Genomic DNA, 17,146 nt, shown 5'->3' on the forward strand with positions numbered 1-17,146 from the left:
TCTACCTGGGACTAGCAGTCCACCTTTGAAAAGCAGGAGCAGGTCCCCTCGTTTATTCCTTTTGTGGAAGCAACCACAGCGGGGGCGCATTAGGACCTCAGAAATGCTTCCCAAATTTCAACACTGCCTACTTAACAGAAAAACAAGCAAACTTTGCTTTTGAGATGAGCAAAGAACATTTCTAGCCTATGGATGTACTTTCAGAGACACAATATGTACATGTGGCATCTTTCTGCTGAGTTTTCTTCACCTAAATCAGCATCTACTCTTCCCATCACTCTGGAGCCAACACAGATGTAAAAAAAAGAGGCCAGAGCCCATCCTGTGCAATGCTTTGTAAGCAACTGAAAAAAACCCCAAAACACCCCACAGCTTGATCAGCAGGTCTCATCGTGTGACAGTTTAAACACCAAGGAGTTAGGAGAAAACATTTGTGATTCAAAGGGAGAATACAAACTATGGACCTTATTGAGAGAAGACCAATACACAAAACATAGTCATAATTTCACATCCCTTTTCTCCCAGTAACTGCGCTCATTGCCTGTATCCTTCACAAAAGGCTGAAAGTAGGATTCCCTATTCAATTTTTTTGCTTACCAGTTTCTGAATGCTCATTAGGTATTTATTAAGGAATTTTTACCACATCTTTACCAAAGACTGATGGACTCCATTTCTCTCCTGTTAACAAAACACAGCTCGCTCTTTTTTCAGGCTGATTTCAATTTGGGATTTTATTCTGCTCTAGCCCAAATAGATTTGTGTTGCTGTAACAGAAAACAGGCTGTAAGCCACTGAAATAAAAATGGAAACAAAACTCTGCTGATTTCCAAGTAACCATAGATTTCCATCACAAGAGAACATGGTAAAAATGGGATGGGAGTTGGTCTGATTTTAAAAACCTCAAAAAAACCCCCAACTTGTTCAACCCCTCTGCTAAGGAAAATTTACTTACAGAAAAGCAGTGAAGCCCAGAGCAATGGCATTCAAACCCCCAGTCCAAATTTTAGCCCTGTTATCCAGCCTTGCACCAGTCCAGAGGAGCTGCCGCAGGAGCCCACGCCGTGCCAGGCACATGGCCAGAGGCTCCAGCTAGGGTTTGCCGAGGTGGGTCTAGTGCAGCCCCAGCTGGTCCACCTGGAGAGCTGCAAACCAGCCACAGCTGCTGGGAAATCACAGCCCAGACCCTTTAGCAATGCACCAGAAAAGGCCATAGTGCAGCTGCTCCTTAAATATATACTTATATATGTTTAATATATATACACATAAAAAAGCTCCTGGCCGAGCTGCTTTGGAGCAAGGGCGGGAGCCAAGTATGCAGGTGTCTCCTGTGGTGTAAAAGTTCCTCCGAAGCTATTTTATCACATCAGGGAAGAGCTAAATATTGGATATTTTCTGTTTTGATGACAGGGCTGGGGTGCTGTGCGCACACACAAAAACAACCTCACAGCCAATCTGTGCTCTTCTCTTTCAAAAGATGCAGGCTTTCTTCCCAAGGAACGCCTCGCCTCAACTCTCCAGCAAGATTTTGTCTTTCAATGGCTGGTAAAGCTTGGAAACAACAAACAAGCTTCAGATGGTGCTAATGGTCTATTCTGCTGACCATATTCTCAGTTAAATGCATTCATGTGGTTCATATCTGCAGCGAGATAATTATTCAGCCTATGTGGTAATACAATGCTGACTTTATTTTGTGGGTTGCAAAGAGGTGCCAAAGGCACACAACTGGTTCCAAAAGACGGGATTTGCTTGCTGTAAACATTTCTTAAAGTGCCTTTTTAAAAAAAAATTTAAAAATCTTCCTTCTGTTTGAGCAAGCTTAGGCTTCTCATTTAAAGGAAAATAGAAAAAAAGAAAGCTACTCACAGCACTGTGCTTCTTACATCCTGGGAATCTCAGTACTTATACCTCTCTGAAGGCAAGCAGAACTTCTGATACCTACAAAAGAGGAAAAAGCTATGTCAGTCAGGGGAAAAAAAAAAAAAGAGGAGAAAATAGCAGCCATCCCTTCCACTCTCTGACTGGCAATTTAGGTTTTTTGCCAGCACCCGGGAATGCCGACTGACAGGAATTGCAGCAATTCCCTTTTCCACTGACCACCACTGACAGAAGCAGAATTTGAAAGATTTGATCCTCCAGCCCTGTTACAGTAACACAACGAACCTTGGGGGCCTCTTGGGGAAAAAAACATCCACATTTCTTAGGCCAAGCAGACAGTGGAGAGCACTCACACACTGATGTCCTAAGATACCACTGCTGCGGTTCGGACTGGAAATACCCACAAAACATCTGCTGCAGCAGACGCGTACCAGAAGAAGCTCTGTTTGGCTACTGGGAACTTCAACAAAATGCCAGCAAAACTGCCTTTCTCCTCCTTAAAGGGACTCACCTGCTGTGTCCCAAAGCTAAAGTTGACTTTCCTCATTTTTGCCTTTTTTTTTTTCTCCTAAAGAAATGGGAGACAAAGGTTTAGCTTCAGCAGCTGCAACAGCAGAACTGATATAAAAAATTTCCCCTTTGGCAGCAGCTGTATACACACCTGAGAAACACCGTGCCTGCAGGTCTGGAAAGAGTAGGTAAAGAGAAAATAAATGGTCATGGGACCACTCTGAGTAAAAGAAATATATGCAGCAAAACACCCTGCTAGTACCTCAAGAAAAGAGGCAGAAGCTTATTGATTGCTTCAGCAGTACCAAGAGCACAACCTGCATTTTCAGCTCAAGCTGAAGTATTTGAGTTTGAAACTTCAGGCTCTTGTTATCTGGCCAGAGGAAGGTCAGCTGGCAAACCCGAAAGAAATCACTCGGAGTCTTTTGCTCCTTCCCAGCAGGTTAGGAAGATATTTTTTTTGGTCTTTTCAAAGGAAGATACGACTTGATTTCCTGAAAGAGCATCATGGCTACTGGAGGAGCTGGGAGGCCAGGAGCTGTTACACAACCAAAACCATTTTTTAAGAGCTTAGAATAGAAAAAGCTGCATGTTTATTCATAGATAAAAGGGAAGCTGCTTCTCGCTTTGCTCCATCTCAGAGTAAGGCAAAAAAATGCTAGTTTCACTGAATTGTAGAAGAGAAATAAACATACGGGATAGCTGCAGATTTTGTGCTATTCACACCTCCACCCCTTTTCAGACTCAGCAGGCCACCTTCTGCTGCCCTTCCTCCCTCTTTTGGGTCAAATCCTCCATTCTCGCATCATAGGCTGCAAGCCTGGGGCCAAGCTGTTTCTGTATTTAATGGGCTTAGTCCAGTTACATTATACCGAAACCGCTGTCTGAAATCCTGCCTTTTCAGTGCTGTCCAACATGCAAAACTGACCCTACATCTTGCCAACAGGACCAAAACCACCCCTATGAATAAAACACTTCTAAAGAACAACAAAATCACCTACAGTGCAACACAGCCCTGTCTCTCCCCTGATCTCCAACCTCTGCTTAGAAAGTTAATTAAAATAAATACATATGTATGGTGCTGTCGCTTCCTAGGACTGTATAATGAACCTCACAATTTTTGGTGCTTTTCTTAAAGACCCAGCTGGTGAAGTTTCTGCGAGGATCCCTGCTTTCGGAAACGTAAAGCAGGAAGAAATCTCCAGGGTTATTAAATCCAGTCCCTTGCTGTTACACTTGTACTGCGCAATCCTCTTCAGAAAGTATGCAAAAAGTTTCTACCCCTTATGGCTACAAGAATATGATTTGGATTTAATATAGCAGCTCAGAAACAAGCTGGTAATATATGTATAAACATATATACACATACATACTTCAGATCTTTTAAACAATTTCATGGTTCTGGGAGATCTGCTACTGCTTTTGAAAGCCTGGAGTTAGGCAACAGTGAAATGAAGGAGTCACAACCATGTTTCATACAGAAACATCAAATTTTTGCAACAGGTAGGTAATTACTAACGAAAATAAAACTCTTGCCCGAGTTTGTTCGTCCTGAGCATCCCTGTGTGGGCAGCTCTTGAGTAGCCTCCCATGGGGGCACGCTTACCCCAAGCCAGCTCAAGACAGGGGAAGCAGCTTTCCTTGGCATGAAACCATCACTTCGCTGAAATGCATCACAACTCCAGGATCAGGCGAATTCAGACCCCCACTCCACAGGAGGGCATTCACGCAGGTGTCATGTCCTCACCTGCATGAGCTGTGCCACATAAACACACCTGCAGAGTCACAGACAAGAGCCGGGGAGATCTGTATCTGTTGGCTCACACGCAGTGTACTCCCGGTGAGTACATGTACAAAACAGGTGACAGTGGTTTATGAGTTACCACACACCTCCTGGTTCACAGGAATTGCCTCTGTGTGTGTCTACGTAGCCCGCAGCACGCAGATGGTAACTCCAGCTACCCCAGCCATCCTTCATTCTCTGCACACTGAGCAGGAGACTCAGCTACCAGCTGCTTCATTATTCTAGCTGCTTTCCAAAAAAAAGTAACAACTCATAGCAAAACAAAACAAAATAAACAAAAAGATTTTTAAAATACTTCTTTAAAGTATGTAACTTGATAAACACCAGCACTCCACATGGTTTCTGCAACCCAAACACTACAGCACTAACCATCTGAAAATGGGGTTAGTTTGCTTTGTTCACCATACAATTTCTCGCAAAAAACAGATTGTCAAGATATCCTTAGTGAGCTAAAATGTAAATCTTGAGCTGCTGTTAGGGCAGGGAAGAGAAATAACGGTACTTTTTAGATGCTTGACAGAAAAGTTCCTTTGAGACTCTCTCAACCTACGGAAATGATCAATTTTGCAAAAGAACATTTTACAGAGAGAAATGGAGTTGGGAGCCCTGAAAGCACTTGCTTTCCCCAGCTGCGCTCGAGATGAAGAAAAATAAAACCCAAACTCCTCCTGACCTCTTTTCCTGAAAGGTGCCAACTTGGTGGTTTAAACCCTGCGGTCAGCCAAAAGCATCGCCGTGGAGAAGGTGGTGCCAACCCTCCGCAGCCCCACGAGGCTTTGGTGCTTCCCCTCCAGCACTGCTGGTGACCCATCCCCATGGCTCTCCTGCCCCAACACCCAAAATTTGGTGGCACAGGCAATAGGTCAGGGCAAACTTTCTTCATCAAGCTAACGAGCCCTGGGATGCTGCTTTCCTCTGCTGCTGGCTCAGCAAGGCAGGAATACAGCGAGGCTGGCGTGCAGGCTGGGGCACTGGCAGCCGCCCGCCATGTCCCCGTGCCTCACCCCCTGGCATTTGTACCATACTAGGCATTTACTAACTTTTCACTCTAGCTTATACCTACATATCCCTAAAAACTACCATGATCAAAATTACCACCTTAGTGATCTGAATTACTTCTAACACTAGACTAGAAATGCCTTCTATCGAATTAAATATGCACAGCTGTGTTGGAAATGGGGGGTTTGCAGCCTGTAGATTGCAGACTGTTATTACAGCATGATTAGCAGATACAAGCGTTCCTGAAAGTCGTCTGTCTCCACAAGCTGAAAATCCAGTTATCCCGATGGATCCCGAGAGCCCCAACAGCTCCCAGCTGCTGGGCTGGTCCTCATTAAACATCACCAAACCTGGCAGACTTCAGCACAAGGGAGTAACGTGCTCATGAGCATCCTTCACTTCAACACCTTTTTACAAAGCTAATAAAATTAACCTATCCCTGCCTCCATCCCTAGACAAACGCATAAAACACAATCCAGAGTTTCCATCAAATACCTAAATACGCAGTGAAAAAGCCATTAAAAAAACCCAAAGTGCTCTGAGGTCTCTGCATAAGCACACGCACACCGTGTGGACAGCGATGCTTGGAGAGGCCCAAGGATATCCCCCACACCTCTCCAGCCCCAGCAGTCTTACCCCTACCCCACTCGGCACTCAGCCGCCTTTCACCAGCCTTTTGAACAAAGCAGAAATGGAGACAGATATTTCCACCCCACAGCAGCTGCTGCCAGCAGCCCCAGCGCTCCCCAGTAAAATCACCGGCGCTGACCTGGAAAACAGAGTAGAAGGCTCCTGCCAAGGGTTGTCTTCTCCACCTCAGCAGTGTGACAACTGCTTGCACGAGGTCTTAATCCATGCTGTACCATTTGCAGGTACCTGTGAGCAGAAGCTGTCCCAGGGAGTCACTCCAAGGCTGCAGCATGCTGCGGCTCTCCAACCTTTGCTTCCCCCAGGAGAACTTCTATAAACTATGGGAATGGACCAAACCCCTCTTTGCAATGCCTTCTTAATGTCACCAGCTGCTTTTGGAAATATTCAGAAGCATAAAAATAAGCAAAGAGCAAATAACAGCAAAATAAGTGTAAATAAGAGCAAAAAGCAAATAAGCTGTCTTGGAAAAAAAAATTAAAGGAAAAAGTTTCATAGGTTTAGGCAGATTTACACTGTTATTGCAGCACTGTCACAGAAACTATTCCCCCTCTCTTAGAGCTTTAGAAGACTTCAGAAAACATGCTCTCTATCAGGATGAAACTGATCTTATATCCCACCAGGGAGAAGCATGAGTCATGTTCTGGGGCAGCGGATGGCTGAGCCAGGCAGCCCGGGGAACCACTGAGGCCACTTTTGCCCAACTGCCACTCCCAGGGGACTGCTCCGAGCCCTCGGCTGCAGGCTGCTCAGTGCCGAGACATGCCCTTCCATAGTTTTACCTGAAGCCGCTAAGAAGACATGGTTTGGCTGCCAGCAGCAGCCACGCTTGGCCTCAGCTGCAAGGTGAGGCAGGAGCTGGCGAGGGTCCTGGCCTGGCCTCCCTGGCGCTGGACAGACAGATGGACAGCAACTCTCTGCCACTTCTCATCTCAGCGCTTTCTTAAAAAATATGCAAACAAACAACAACATTAACCCCCACAGCCCCAGCACAGGGGGATGATCCCACGCATCTTCGCTGAGGTTGTACAGCCTTTCTGCACCCCGCTTTCTGTCATTAAGTCTAGTTCATTGGGAACCACAGCACTGAACCAAAATGAAAGAGAATGGGAAAGCACTGCTCAAAGCGGATTATATTTACTTTTCAACACATCCCCCAGCTGCGGATGTCAGCACAGAGAAAGGTATATTACTTTCTTTCCTATCTCCTTAACTGTTCCTAGCTTCCTTCAACAAATCAAAGTGTTTTCTTGAAGGGTGAGAAATCTCAGTCTCATATACTATTTTAAATTGGCAGCAAGGGCTTTAAAGCAAGGAGAAGAATGCTTGATCGCATAAGAAAATTCAACCAGAGAGAGCGCGATGTCCTGTAGGGTTCTGGCCAACAGAAAGTTCATCATTAATTTATTTGGCTTTTAGCAGAGTTAAACTATTTTCACATTATTCCTCTTAAACCTTGCATTTCAGACTGTCACCCCCTGGTTAGTTACCTACTTGCCCATGGTAATAAATATGTTGGAAAACAGTTGTCAGACCCTCCTCTGCCAGAACCATGATTGATAACTGTTTTCCAACACAGCAGTTGCTACAGTAGCACTGTTGCAGGATGCTTTTGCTGCCCAACATACATACAGCAATAACTTTTATTTGTTTTTAAACAACTGAGCTGTGGACTGTTCATCTGCTAATTAATTTTCAACACCATGGGATGTCCAGCCATAGAATCATAGAATCATAGAATTACTTAGGTTGGAGAAGACCTTTAAGATCATTGAGTCCAACTGTAAACCTAACACTGCCAAGTCCACCACTAAACCATGTCCTTAAGTGCCACATCTACACGTCTTTTAAATACCTCCAGGGATGGTGACTCAACCACTTCCCTGGGCAGCCTGTTCCAATGCTTGACAACCCTTTCAGTGAAGAAATTTTTCCCAATATCCAATCTAAACCTCCCCTGGCAGAACTTGAGTCCGTTTCCTCTTGTGCTATCGGTTGTTACTTGGGAGAAGAGACTGACCCCCACCTCGCTACAACCTCCTTTAAGGTAGTTGTAGAGAGCGATAAGGTCTCCCCTCAGCCTCCTTTTCTTCAGACTAAACAACCCCAGTTCCCTCAGCCACTCCTCATAAGACTTGTGTTCTTAGAACCTTCTTCACCAGCTTTGTTGCCCTTCTTTGGATGCAGCACCTCAATGTCTTTCTTGTAGCGAGGGACCCAAAACCGAACACTGTACTCAAGGTGCGGCCTCACCAGTGCCAAATACAGGGGAACAATCACTTCCCTGCTCCTGCTGGCCACACTATTTCTGATACAAGCCAGGATGCCGTTGGCCTTCTTGGCCACCTGGGCACACTGCTGGCTCATATTCAGCCAGCTATCGGCCAACACCCCCAGGTCCTTTTCTGCCAGGCAGCTTTCCAGCCACTCTTCCCCAAGCCTGTAGCGTTGCAGCTCCTGTGCTCAGATCCATCGAGGTGTCATCACACAGGTTTGCTGAAGAGACGTGGTGTATGTTGTACACAGGGGACACAGCCAAGAATCACATGCTCCTTCCTCTCCCCCCCAAATACCCAAGCTCATCGCAACAGCAGTAGTATAGAGGAAAAGACCAACAGAGAGAGAACCGAAGTGAACACAATACAAAAACATGCTAACCCACATCAGTCCCTGTGGTCTAAACGCATGTGCCAATTTGAAAAGGACGGGGGTCATCGTTCAAGACTGCCTATAAGAAGTATCATGCAGGCAGGTAGGGCAAGTGATGCGAGCAGCAGCCCATCAACACAACTTCACGTGTTCACAATGCTATTTAACCTAGACTGCAGCCAGAAACATCACTAGCTATTTTCACCGCTTAGATCCGCTGTCAGAGTGACACAATTTAAAGCCTCTCAGTACTGCTGTTAGGATTGGCCCGGTCTCTCCAGTTTCAGCCTGATTTCCTCACCACATGACACAGCCCAACAGCAGACACTCTTTTCTCCTGCTCTTAATTCATTCCCTCTTTTGTCTCCCTCAACCCCCAAGCTGAAAAGAAAAAAAAAACCCAAACCTTGGAAAAACAAACAAAAAAAGACCGATTGAGACCAGCCAGTGACTACATTTTGCTGTTACGAAAATAAATACAAGAGGAAGGGGTTTCCCTTTTCCGGCTGTTTAGACCATTCCTACTTTTGGCTTTAAGCGCCGTCGTGTTTGCAAATTCCTGCCAAACACAGCAGCCGTCAGTGCAAAAGTGGTACAAGAAACGAAATGAGCACAGGGTGTAAATATAAAGCAAGAAATCACTTCGCTCCTTTCAAATAATTGTGTTTGTGCTTCATTCATTCGTGAAGACCAGCACCATTAGGTGTTATTCAGTCTCTTATTTTCAGTAAGAGTGTCCATGTGTCTATATCTGGAAAGTTAAGTGAGATGCACCTGGGTCAGCAGCCCCTACATTCGTGCCAGGTGACCTATTTTCAGCTACAAGTAATCAAGGAGCCACAAAGACACTGTAGGAAAGGTTGCCCGGAGTCCCCTACATGTTGCTATATGGTCTTGCTCGGTGCTGAGTTTCAGCTGCTCTCCTCACTGCAAACGCCTGGAGCTGCCCATTTGAGGCGAGCATCACCCAGGGCATGTGCCTGCCTGCTGCACTTGCTCCCTGGCCGCACAGCCCCAGCACCGGCACTTTGGTCCCCCCCCCACGCTCCAGCGTCAATGGCTCACAAACATGCAGCTGAAAAGGCAAAGTCTGCATACACCGAGCACTGAAAAACAGCGTCCGAGCCCAAGGACTGCAAAGGCTTGTGGAAATCCCCATGAAGCAGTTGCTTTTGTGGCCTTTTCTCCCTATCCTGGGGATAGCCAGCACAGCCTGGGCACTGTGTCTGCTTATTCTGTTAAGAATCAGTAACTTTAGGCCCATCCTTCCCCTCTGGCTAGATTTTAAGTTTGGTTTTTTTTAAGGCAGAGAATACAAAGGGATGGAACGAAACTTTCTCCCTACAGCCTGCCAGTCTCGCGGTCCCACAAATCTGTCCTATCAATTTATCACCTTCACTGTGGCGATGCCTGCATTGAACGCTGATTTGTTACGCCTCTGGGTCCACAGCCCTGAACAGGCTGGGATGTTTTTGGAAGCCAAAGCAATACAGGTTCAGACACTGAATGTCTGATTCCTGCAGATCTAAGTGCTGTATTTGAATCAAATTAAGATTTGGATTCTACTTATATTGGAATGCATCTGTAGCAGCAGATGCATTTTACAGCTTTCTACCTGATTCAGGATCCAGGGCATAATTACATTTCTGAGAGCAAATCCTGCTACTATTTGGATACACCTTTGCCACTCCACTAGGAGCAGGTCTGAACCAAGGAAGATAAAGTGCAATTCACATCCTACTGTGAAGTGCTGTTCAGGAGAAATGCACTTTCACCCTTTAAAAATCAGACAAAACCAGATTTCACACAAAATTTATCCTACCCTTCCACATAACCAGCAACATGACATTAATTTCTTCCATCTCACAATATATTTAATGAGGGGGAAAAAAAAGGTACACGTGCACACCCCTTTCTCCAGTGCTCCTTATTATTCTTCCAGAACAATTCTTCAAAGCTGCTGAGATCACTGTATGTTACCTCCTTTTTGAAGGATCAGATACATTGCATCAAAAAGCATGCAGGAAAAGTTCTAGGGCATGAAACCAATTTTTGCGCACTTTTATCTGGGTCAGCTTTTCTATTGATTCTGCAAATACCATATCATTTTTTTAAAGCTAAGGTTTTTTTAGTTTAAAAAGAAGAAAAAGAGAACATCAGAACTTAAGTCAAACATCCGTCTGAGCCAAGGATTAGTTTTGCTGGGTGACTCCAAATCAAAAAGGTAGATTTTTTTTATAATAAAGTCCAACTAACAGTGAAAGAGCATCTGGATTATTTCTAAATTCAGTAAATGCCCTCTTTCCATACTGCTTCTGTTTTTATTAAATACTACTTAACGTCTTTGCTGTTAGGTGTACAAAACTTAGCTGACAACATCTAGGAAAGCTAACGTGAGACAAACACATTAAAAACACTCACACACACATTTTACCGTGAATTCATCCCTTCCTTTCTCTGCCCCTCTGCCAACTTTTCCTCCATGGTTATGAACTATTTGGCACCGCCTCCAGCTTTGCTTTATGTCCTTTCATCAAGCCCAATGTGTGTCTTGACGCACTGTGAAATAGAAATAATAAGTAAGAACTGGCCTCAGGTGACAAAAGACTGGATCCTGGTTTAGGAGGTGGTGACTTGCTGCAGACATCTTGAAGGTCTCATATCAACTTCATCTGTACACACAGGTGGGAAATGGAGAAAGGACACTTCTAGGAGGATGCCTACCAACACATGACAGTTTGTAGTAGGAACGACTGTCCTGGTTTCAGCTGGGATAGAGTTAATTGTCTTCCTAGTAGCTGGTATAGTGCTGTGGTTTTGAGTTAAGTATGAGAAAAATGTTGATAACACTGATGTTTTCAGTTATTGCTAAGTAATGTTTGGTCTGGGGTCAAGGATTTTTTCAGCTTCTCATGCCCAGCCAGCAAGAAGGCTGGAGGGGCACAAGAAGTTGGGAGGGGACACAGCCAGGACAGCTGACCCAAAGTGGCCAAAGGGATATTCCATATCATGTGATGTCATGCCCAGTATATCAACTGGGGGGAGTGGGGGGGGGGGGATCGCTGCTCGGGGACTAACTGGGTGTCTATTGGCGGGTGGTGAGCAATTGCATTGTGCATCACTTGTATATTCCAATCCTTTTATTATTACTGTTGTCATTTTATTAATGTTACCATTATCTTTATTAGTTTCTTCTTTTCTGTTCTATTAAACTGTTATTATCTTAACCCATGAGTTTTACTTCTTTTCCTGATTTTTTCCCCATCCCACTGGATAGGGGAGGGAAGTGAGTGAGTGGCTGTGTGATGCTTAGTTCCTGGCTGGGGTTAAACCATGACAACAACTCGGAAAATTTGCTTGCAACTCCAGATGACAGCAGAAAAAAATATATAAAGTAGTTGGGAATTCTAATTAACTTTTGGTGAAAACAAAGAGCTAATGAACTGGTTCTAAAGTGCTTTTCCAGGATGGAGTCCTTTTACTTCTGAGAGATGCTTTTGTGCATATTTTGGTGGTGGGATGCTGGGAATAACAACGCATTGACCAAGAGTGGTGCCTGCTTTGGCAAGACCTCATTTCACAGGGACCCGTGCACACAGCAAGTGGGGCCATTTGCACACACGCTTCCGAGACAGAGCTTGAGAAGGGTCTAAGCCGAGCATTTCTTTCCTGCTCTGGGATACCCATCTGGCATGCTCAAGATCCAGAGAATGGTCAGGACAGATCCCTCAGCCTTTTTATATTCCATTTTCCCAGTCTGGAGAGCTGGGATGGAAAGACAAGTAATCATTTACACCACACCAGTTGTATAACAGAAACAACCCCCCAGCCTAACAGCTTAACGATTTCTGATATGCAAATGATTAAACCCCAACATTTTCTCACCACAATTTTACTCAGTTAAGACTTGTCTTCATTAGGGACACCGTGCCAGTCTTGCAAGAGCCTGCTGGATGCTGCCTCCAGCGTTGCACATCTATAACCAAAGAGCCGCAGACAAGTGAGATGCCCTCACTGCGGCAGGGCCGGAGGTCCCCTCGCCCAAGGGTGACTCTCCTTCCAGCACCCCACTATGCCGAACTCCATCCACAGCTGAACTGCAGTTCTTAATATACTTCTATTTGCAAGAATTATTGCTATATTACACCCCGACTTCTCTCTTCCCTCACGCATTAACTGGTTGCTTGGAGGTTTGCAACCTTTTGAGGAAAACGCCTTAAAAAGTAAGACTGGAGAGGCTCACATTTAATAGGGAAATGAAAACACATTGCTAGCAACCCCGAAAAACTAGGCCGGGTTTCTCTTGACCAAATCTCCAGGTATCTCTGAGGCAGCAACAGTTGGCACAATTCTTAAAATACGCACAGGCTGATTAAAGGCTGGCTTACAGCACTCGCTACACTTAAAGCATTAGCGGTGAATTTTAAAATCAGACAGACACGATGATTTTTGAAGGAAACCTTCTCCAAACGCAGGGCTGCTCGCTGAACCTCCTCCCTGGCTTGCTCTCCCACCGCAAAACACACCGAGAGATCACCTTGGGATAGCCAGAATTACCAAACTTGGTACCAACAGAGGTAGCAACACCTTGGATGTTGGTCCAAATTCAAACCAGTGGCTGTTTCAGCGTTGAAGCAGGGTTGCAAACCCCAACCTTCCCGGGCTCCTGCCCGCCAGCCGCCATACTGCTCCTTCCCCAGGGGCTGGGCTGCGGCGCCGGCCTTGGCGGGAGATGTGGTGCGGACGGCAGAGGGGAAAATGGAGGGGTGAGCAGGGACAACCGGCCGATTGACCTCCCTGCCGGAGGAGGCAACTGCAGAGCAGACTTTAACACAAACACATATCCCACCCTAACAGGACACTTTCCCTGGGGAAATGTTTTTTTTTACCCTGTGCGCCACATCCCAGGCCCTCTCCTTCATCTGCTCCCCTCATGCTGTAAAAGCTTCGTTAGCGGAGAGGAGCTGAGCTCTGCCCGGCCTCCTCACTCCTGTTAGCAACCGTAAAAAGCGGGACTGAGTAACCGGCAAGTACCTTCCCCTCCTCTCCCTCACACCAGGGAGAAATGAGGGCTGCCTTCCTTCAGCTGCCTTCCCCGCCTTCCTGTCAAGTATCAGAGCACGCACCCGCCATAATGAATTTAGTATGGGAAGTGTTTTCATCCTCTTATTATGGAAGAGGTAAAGCAAGACTGATCGGATTTATTTACATCATTTCAGTTTAAATTAAGGCTGTGCCTTTGCAAGATTGCAAATCTGGCTTTGTCGTGCCCATCGCTCGACTGAGACCACCATGTCCCAGCACTGCAAAGCGCTGCCCGGCTGTGATCCCCCCGGCAGACCCCAGCTGCCGGGCGGGTGGTGCCCCCGGCAGCGTATCACCCCTGCCATCGCCGGTGGCTGCCATTTCTGTACCAGGCTGAGGGCTGCCGGCACTGCAGTGCTCGGGGAGCGGGGTGGGCTCCGGCTCCCATTGCCGCTGGGTCACCCTGTACTGTCACTCACCCCACACCCTCGGACGTGTGCTTCAGCCTGCTTACTAACGCTTGCTAATTTAAATATTTAGGCCACTTTGCAACAAACGTAGATGCTTCTGTGCTTGTGCTCTTGCACATGGACTTCAATAAACGGGTTTTGGCCACCCGTCCCACAGCAGGTTATAATACGTGGGGCAGTTTATCCTCTTCGTCACAGCTATCAGGCAAACGGGTTAATGTACGAATATGCTGAACCTGAATGGTCTCTCAAACTGGATTCAGAAATAACTACGGGCAAATATAGTCAGAGGTCACCAGAGAAAGCGACTGGTAATGCTCACATTTATACAGAACCGTAGAATAGTTTGGGCTGGACGGGACCTTTAAAGGTCATCTCATCCAACTCCCAACATATATACAACCTCTCAATGAGGGAAACAGTGGCTTTGAAGTATCTCGTATAGAGCAAGTTAAGTAAACACGTTCAAATAAAGCTTAGCAACCCTCCAAATCCAGGCAGGGTAGTTACGGCTCTCTTTAGCCTGTCTTTCGTGTATCTTCAAAGTGGTCTGTGAAATCGGTCATAACTTTGCCACTCGATTTCCTTCCTTTGTGAGACTTTATGACCACTTCTGAATAACTGGGAAGCAGCATGGCAATATCAGCCAAAACATCCTCCACTGTCCAAAGGCAAACTGCACAGCTTGGATTTAATTTGTATTTATATCCTTGCATTTTCCAGATTAAATGTGTGGTCTAAGCAAAAACCTCAGCCAGAGTCTACTGCCTTCATCCAAACTCAGCCATGACCTCTCACATGTCTCACTGAAACAACCAGGACCCCACTTGGGCCCTGAAATCCCTTCTATTCAGACCACTTTGCCCTACAAGGAGCTCTGTAATGCTCCACTCAAAGATGAACAGTGCTCAGAAATTTTATTCTTGATGGAAGCTGTATTTGAAATGTTTTTCTACTGTCCTCAGTGGGGTTTCATATTTTGCATGTGTGACAAAGCAGACATCATCAGCAAGAAACTATAGATCTTGACTGCACAAAACTACCCTAAATCTAGAGCATCCATGGACCAAATTTGACCCCTAGAATCAAGATGCTCAAATCTCCTCTGCTGCTAAAATAAAGGCAGAATCTGGTCCTGGAAGCTTAAGGTTGCTCCTCAGTTTGCAGCAGAGCCTAACTAGAAATCTGTCAAGTTTCTAGTCCGCACCTCAAACAGCCTTGTCAAGTTGTACAATTGGCAAGAAGCAGCCAAGGCAGGGTTTTATTGTCAGGGAATGTAAACAAATAGCAGGCAGTGCTGCTCATCTATCTCAGGTTGGTGCGTATAATTTTAATTAAAGCATTTATGTAAATACAGATGCAAATTAGGTTCAGTATAGCATCTGGCAAATTACTATCAGAGCCCTGAGGCTACTGGCAAATTATCAGCATGAGCTTTGATGATGTGAAGGTACCAAATCCAGTCTTGGTCCAGACGCTGTGTATTTTACTTGGCTTAAATTGGCAGTAAACCACCATATTGGTACATACATAAGAAGTTAAATAGTCTTCCATTGGAAAAAGAGCTTTTAGGAGGTAAACCAACATCATTAAAATCCGTTCTTTAGACAGCCTATGTCTAGCAAGAAAAAAAAAACCTTTTGCATTTCTGCAACACCTATCAAAGGAACGCAAAGCGCCTCTGAAATGTTAATTAATCCATACCGTCCCCAAGGGAGATCTATTTTAAAGATGGTTATATGGAGTCTGCACTAATCTCTCATTTGCCAAAGGCTCACAGGAGGGAAAGCCACAGATATCGAATCTGGACGTAGGAGCCTTGATTCCCTGCTCCTCCACATTCTCATCACAAGACCTCCCTCCCCCAAAATCACAAGAACTCGCTCACACCAAAGAGGTGTGAACCTCTTTGGCCTACATATCATTGCCTCAAAGTAGTGTTAACTTCAAGACCTTGTTAAAACTGCAAAGGCGATTACATGACAAGAAAAATAAGGGAAAACAAATCACAAGGGAAGAAAAAAAACCCCTAATTTTTGAAAATTGAAGGAATGCTTAGATCATGCTGAAAGGATCTTATCTTTGGAAAATGAAAAGGTATGACCAAGACAATGTTCACAGCAATATCAGCATCAACTTCTGATTATTCCTTCCCTGAAGTGCATTTCCATCTTCAGGGCCTTGCAAGTGAAGATCAATTTCCATTCTTTCAGAACCCTCCATACTAAGACCAGCGCTTGGAAAGAGTCAATAGCTCCTAAGGCTTAAGAGCACACTTAACTTGATCAACTTCAATGATGCTTAAGCACATGCTTAACATTTTCCTGCAATACCCTTGCAAATTTCCCAGGGTATGAATTTCCCACCGGCACTGAATGAAGTGAAATCACATTTCCAATTTATTCAGAATGGATGCAGAAGTTGACTGGAAACAATTGTTATTACTGGTGACAAAGAACAGGAGAAGGAAATGCAGTAAGGATTGGAGTCACACAGGTACATTCACAGCGTGACCGAACATGACACATACATGACATATCATTACTGTGACAACACTGTTTGCAAGACATGTGTAACCAGCATTTTGTAAGCATATGGTCATATACTGGCCCCTTCCTGTGCTCAAAATTAAAAACAAAACAGAGGGACAGGAGCTAAAGGCATCAAGCCACAGACTGGCCAGTTTGCATTCCTTTGTCCTGATACCAGTTATAATGACTGCACATTCATTTAAATGCTTTGTTTATTGACTTGTTTATTTGTCTTTACCATTTTGCTTCCAACCCCCCCCCCCCCCCCCCCCCCCCCAAATAAACAGGTAAAAATAGCAAGTGTTCCTTTTGAACCTTGGGACGCTGGTGTGAATTACTACAGTAACAGTGAGTTCCTAGCTGCAAGGAGAGTGTGGAAGAGGGGGAACCGGGAATGGAGACATAATTAAGAACATTATACTGAGGTCCCATCTCCTGTGATCTGTTGGAACAGGCTATACATGAGAGCTTCATGCCCTGGGAAGCTGGGCATCCCTGATCTCCATGGCTATGAAGCGAACTGGCACATATACATATATATAGGAAACTTGCTGGAGAGAGGTAATGTTTCAGGCTCAGCTCCTCTGTAGCGTGTTTGCATCTTGACTGGACCCTGCTCTAGCAAAGTAATTTTC

At 45.3% G+C, this 17,146-nt stretch overlaps 1 protein-coding gene across 5 annotated transcripts in view; it reads right to left on the reverse strand.

Moving 5' to 3' along the window:
- ZHX2 (zinc fingers and homeoboxes 2) overlaps nt 1-17,146 on the reverse strand; it is a 78,026-nt gene that overhangs the window by 42,700 nt on the left and 18,180 nt on the right. For 2 of the 5 annotated variants that reach the window (XM_030012291.2, XM_030012290.2), the window contains exon 2: nt 1,864-1,935. The exons of 1 other annotated variant lie outside the window; for it this stretch is intronic. The gene's annotated coding sequence lies outside the window, so the exon portion shown is untranslated. Of the gene's footprint in view, nt 1-1,863; nt 1,936-5,957; nt 6,074-10,919; nt 11,045-17,146 lie in introns of those variants that run through there. 2 more of the 5 variants (XM_030012292.2, XM_041122923.1) reach the window with 2 other exon arrangements.

The sequence above is a fragment of the Aquila chrysaetos genome, chromosome 4 (genome assembly GCF_900496995.4).
Source record: "Aquila chrysaetos chrysaetos chromosome 4, bAquChr1.4, whole genome shotgun sequence".
In the NCBI taxonomy this organism is placed as follows: Eukaryota; Metazoa; Chordata; class Aves; order Accipitriformes; family Accipitridae; genus Aquila; species Aquila chrysaetos.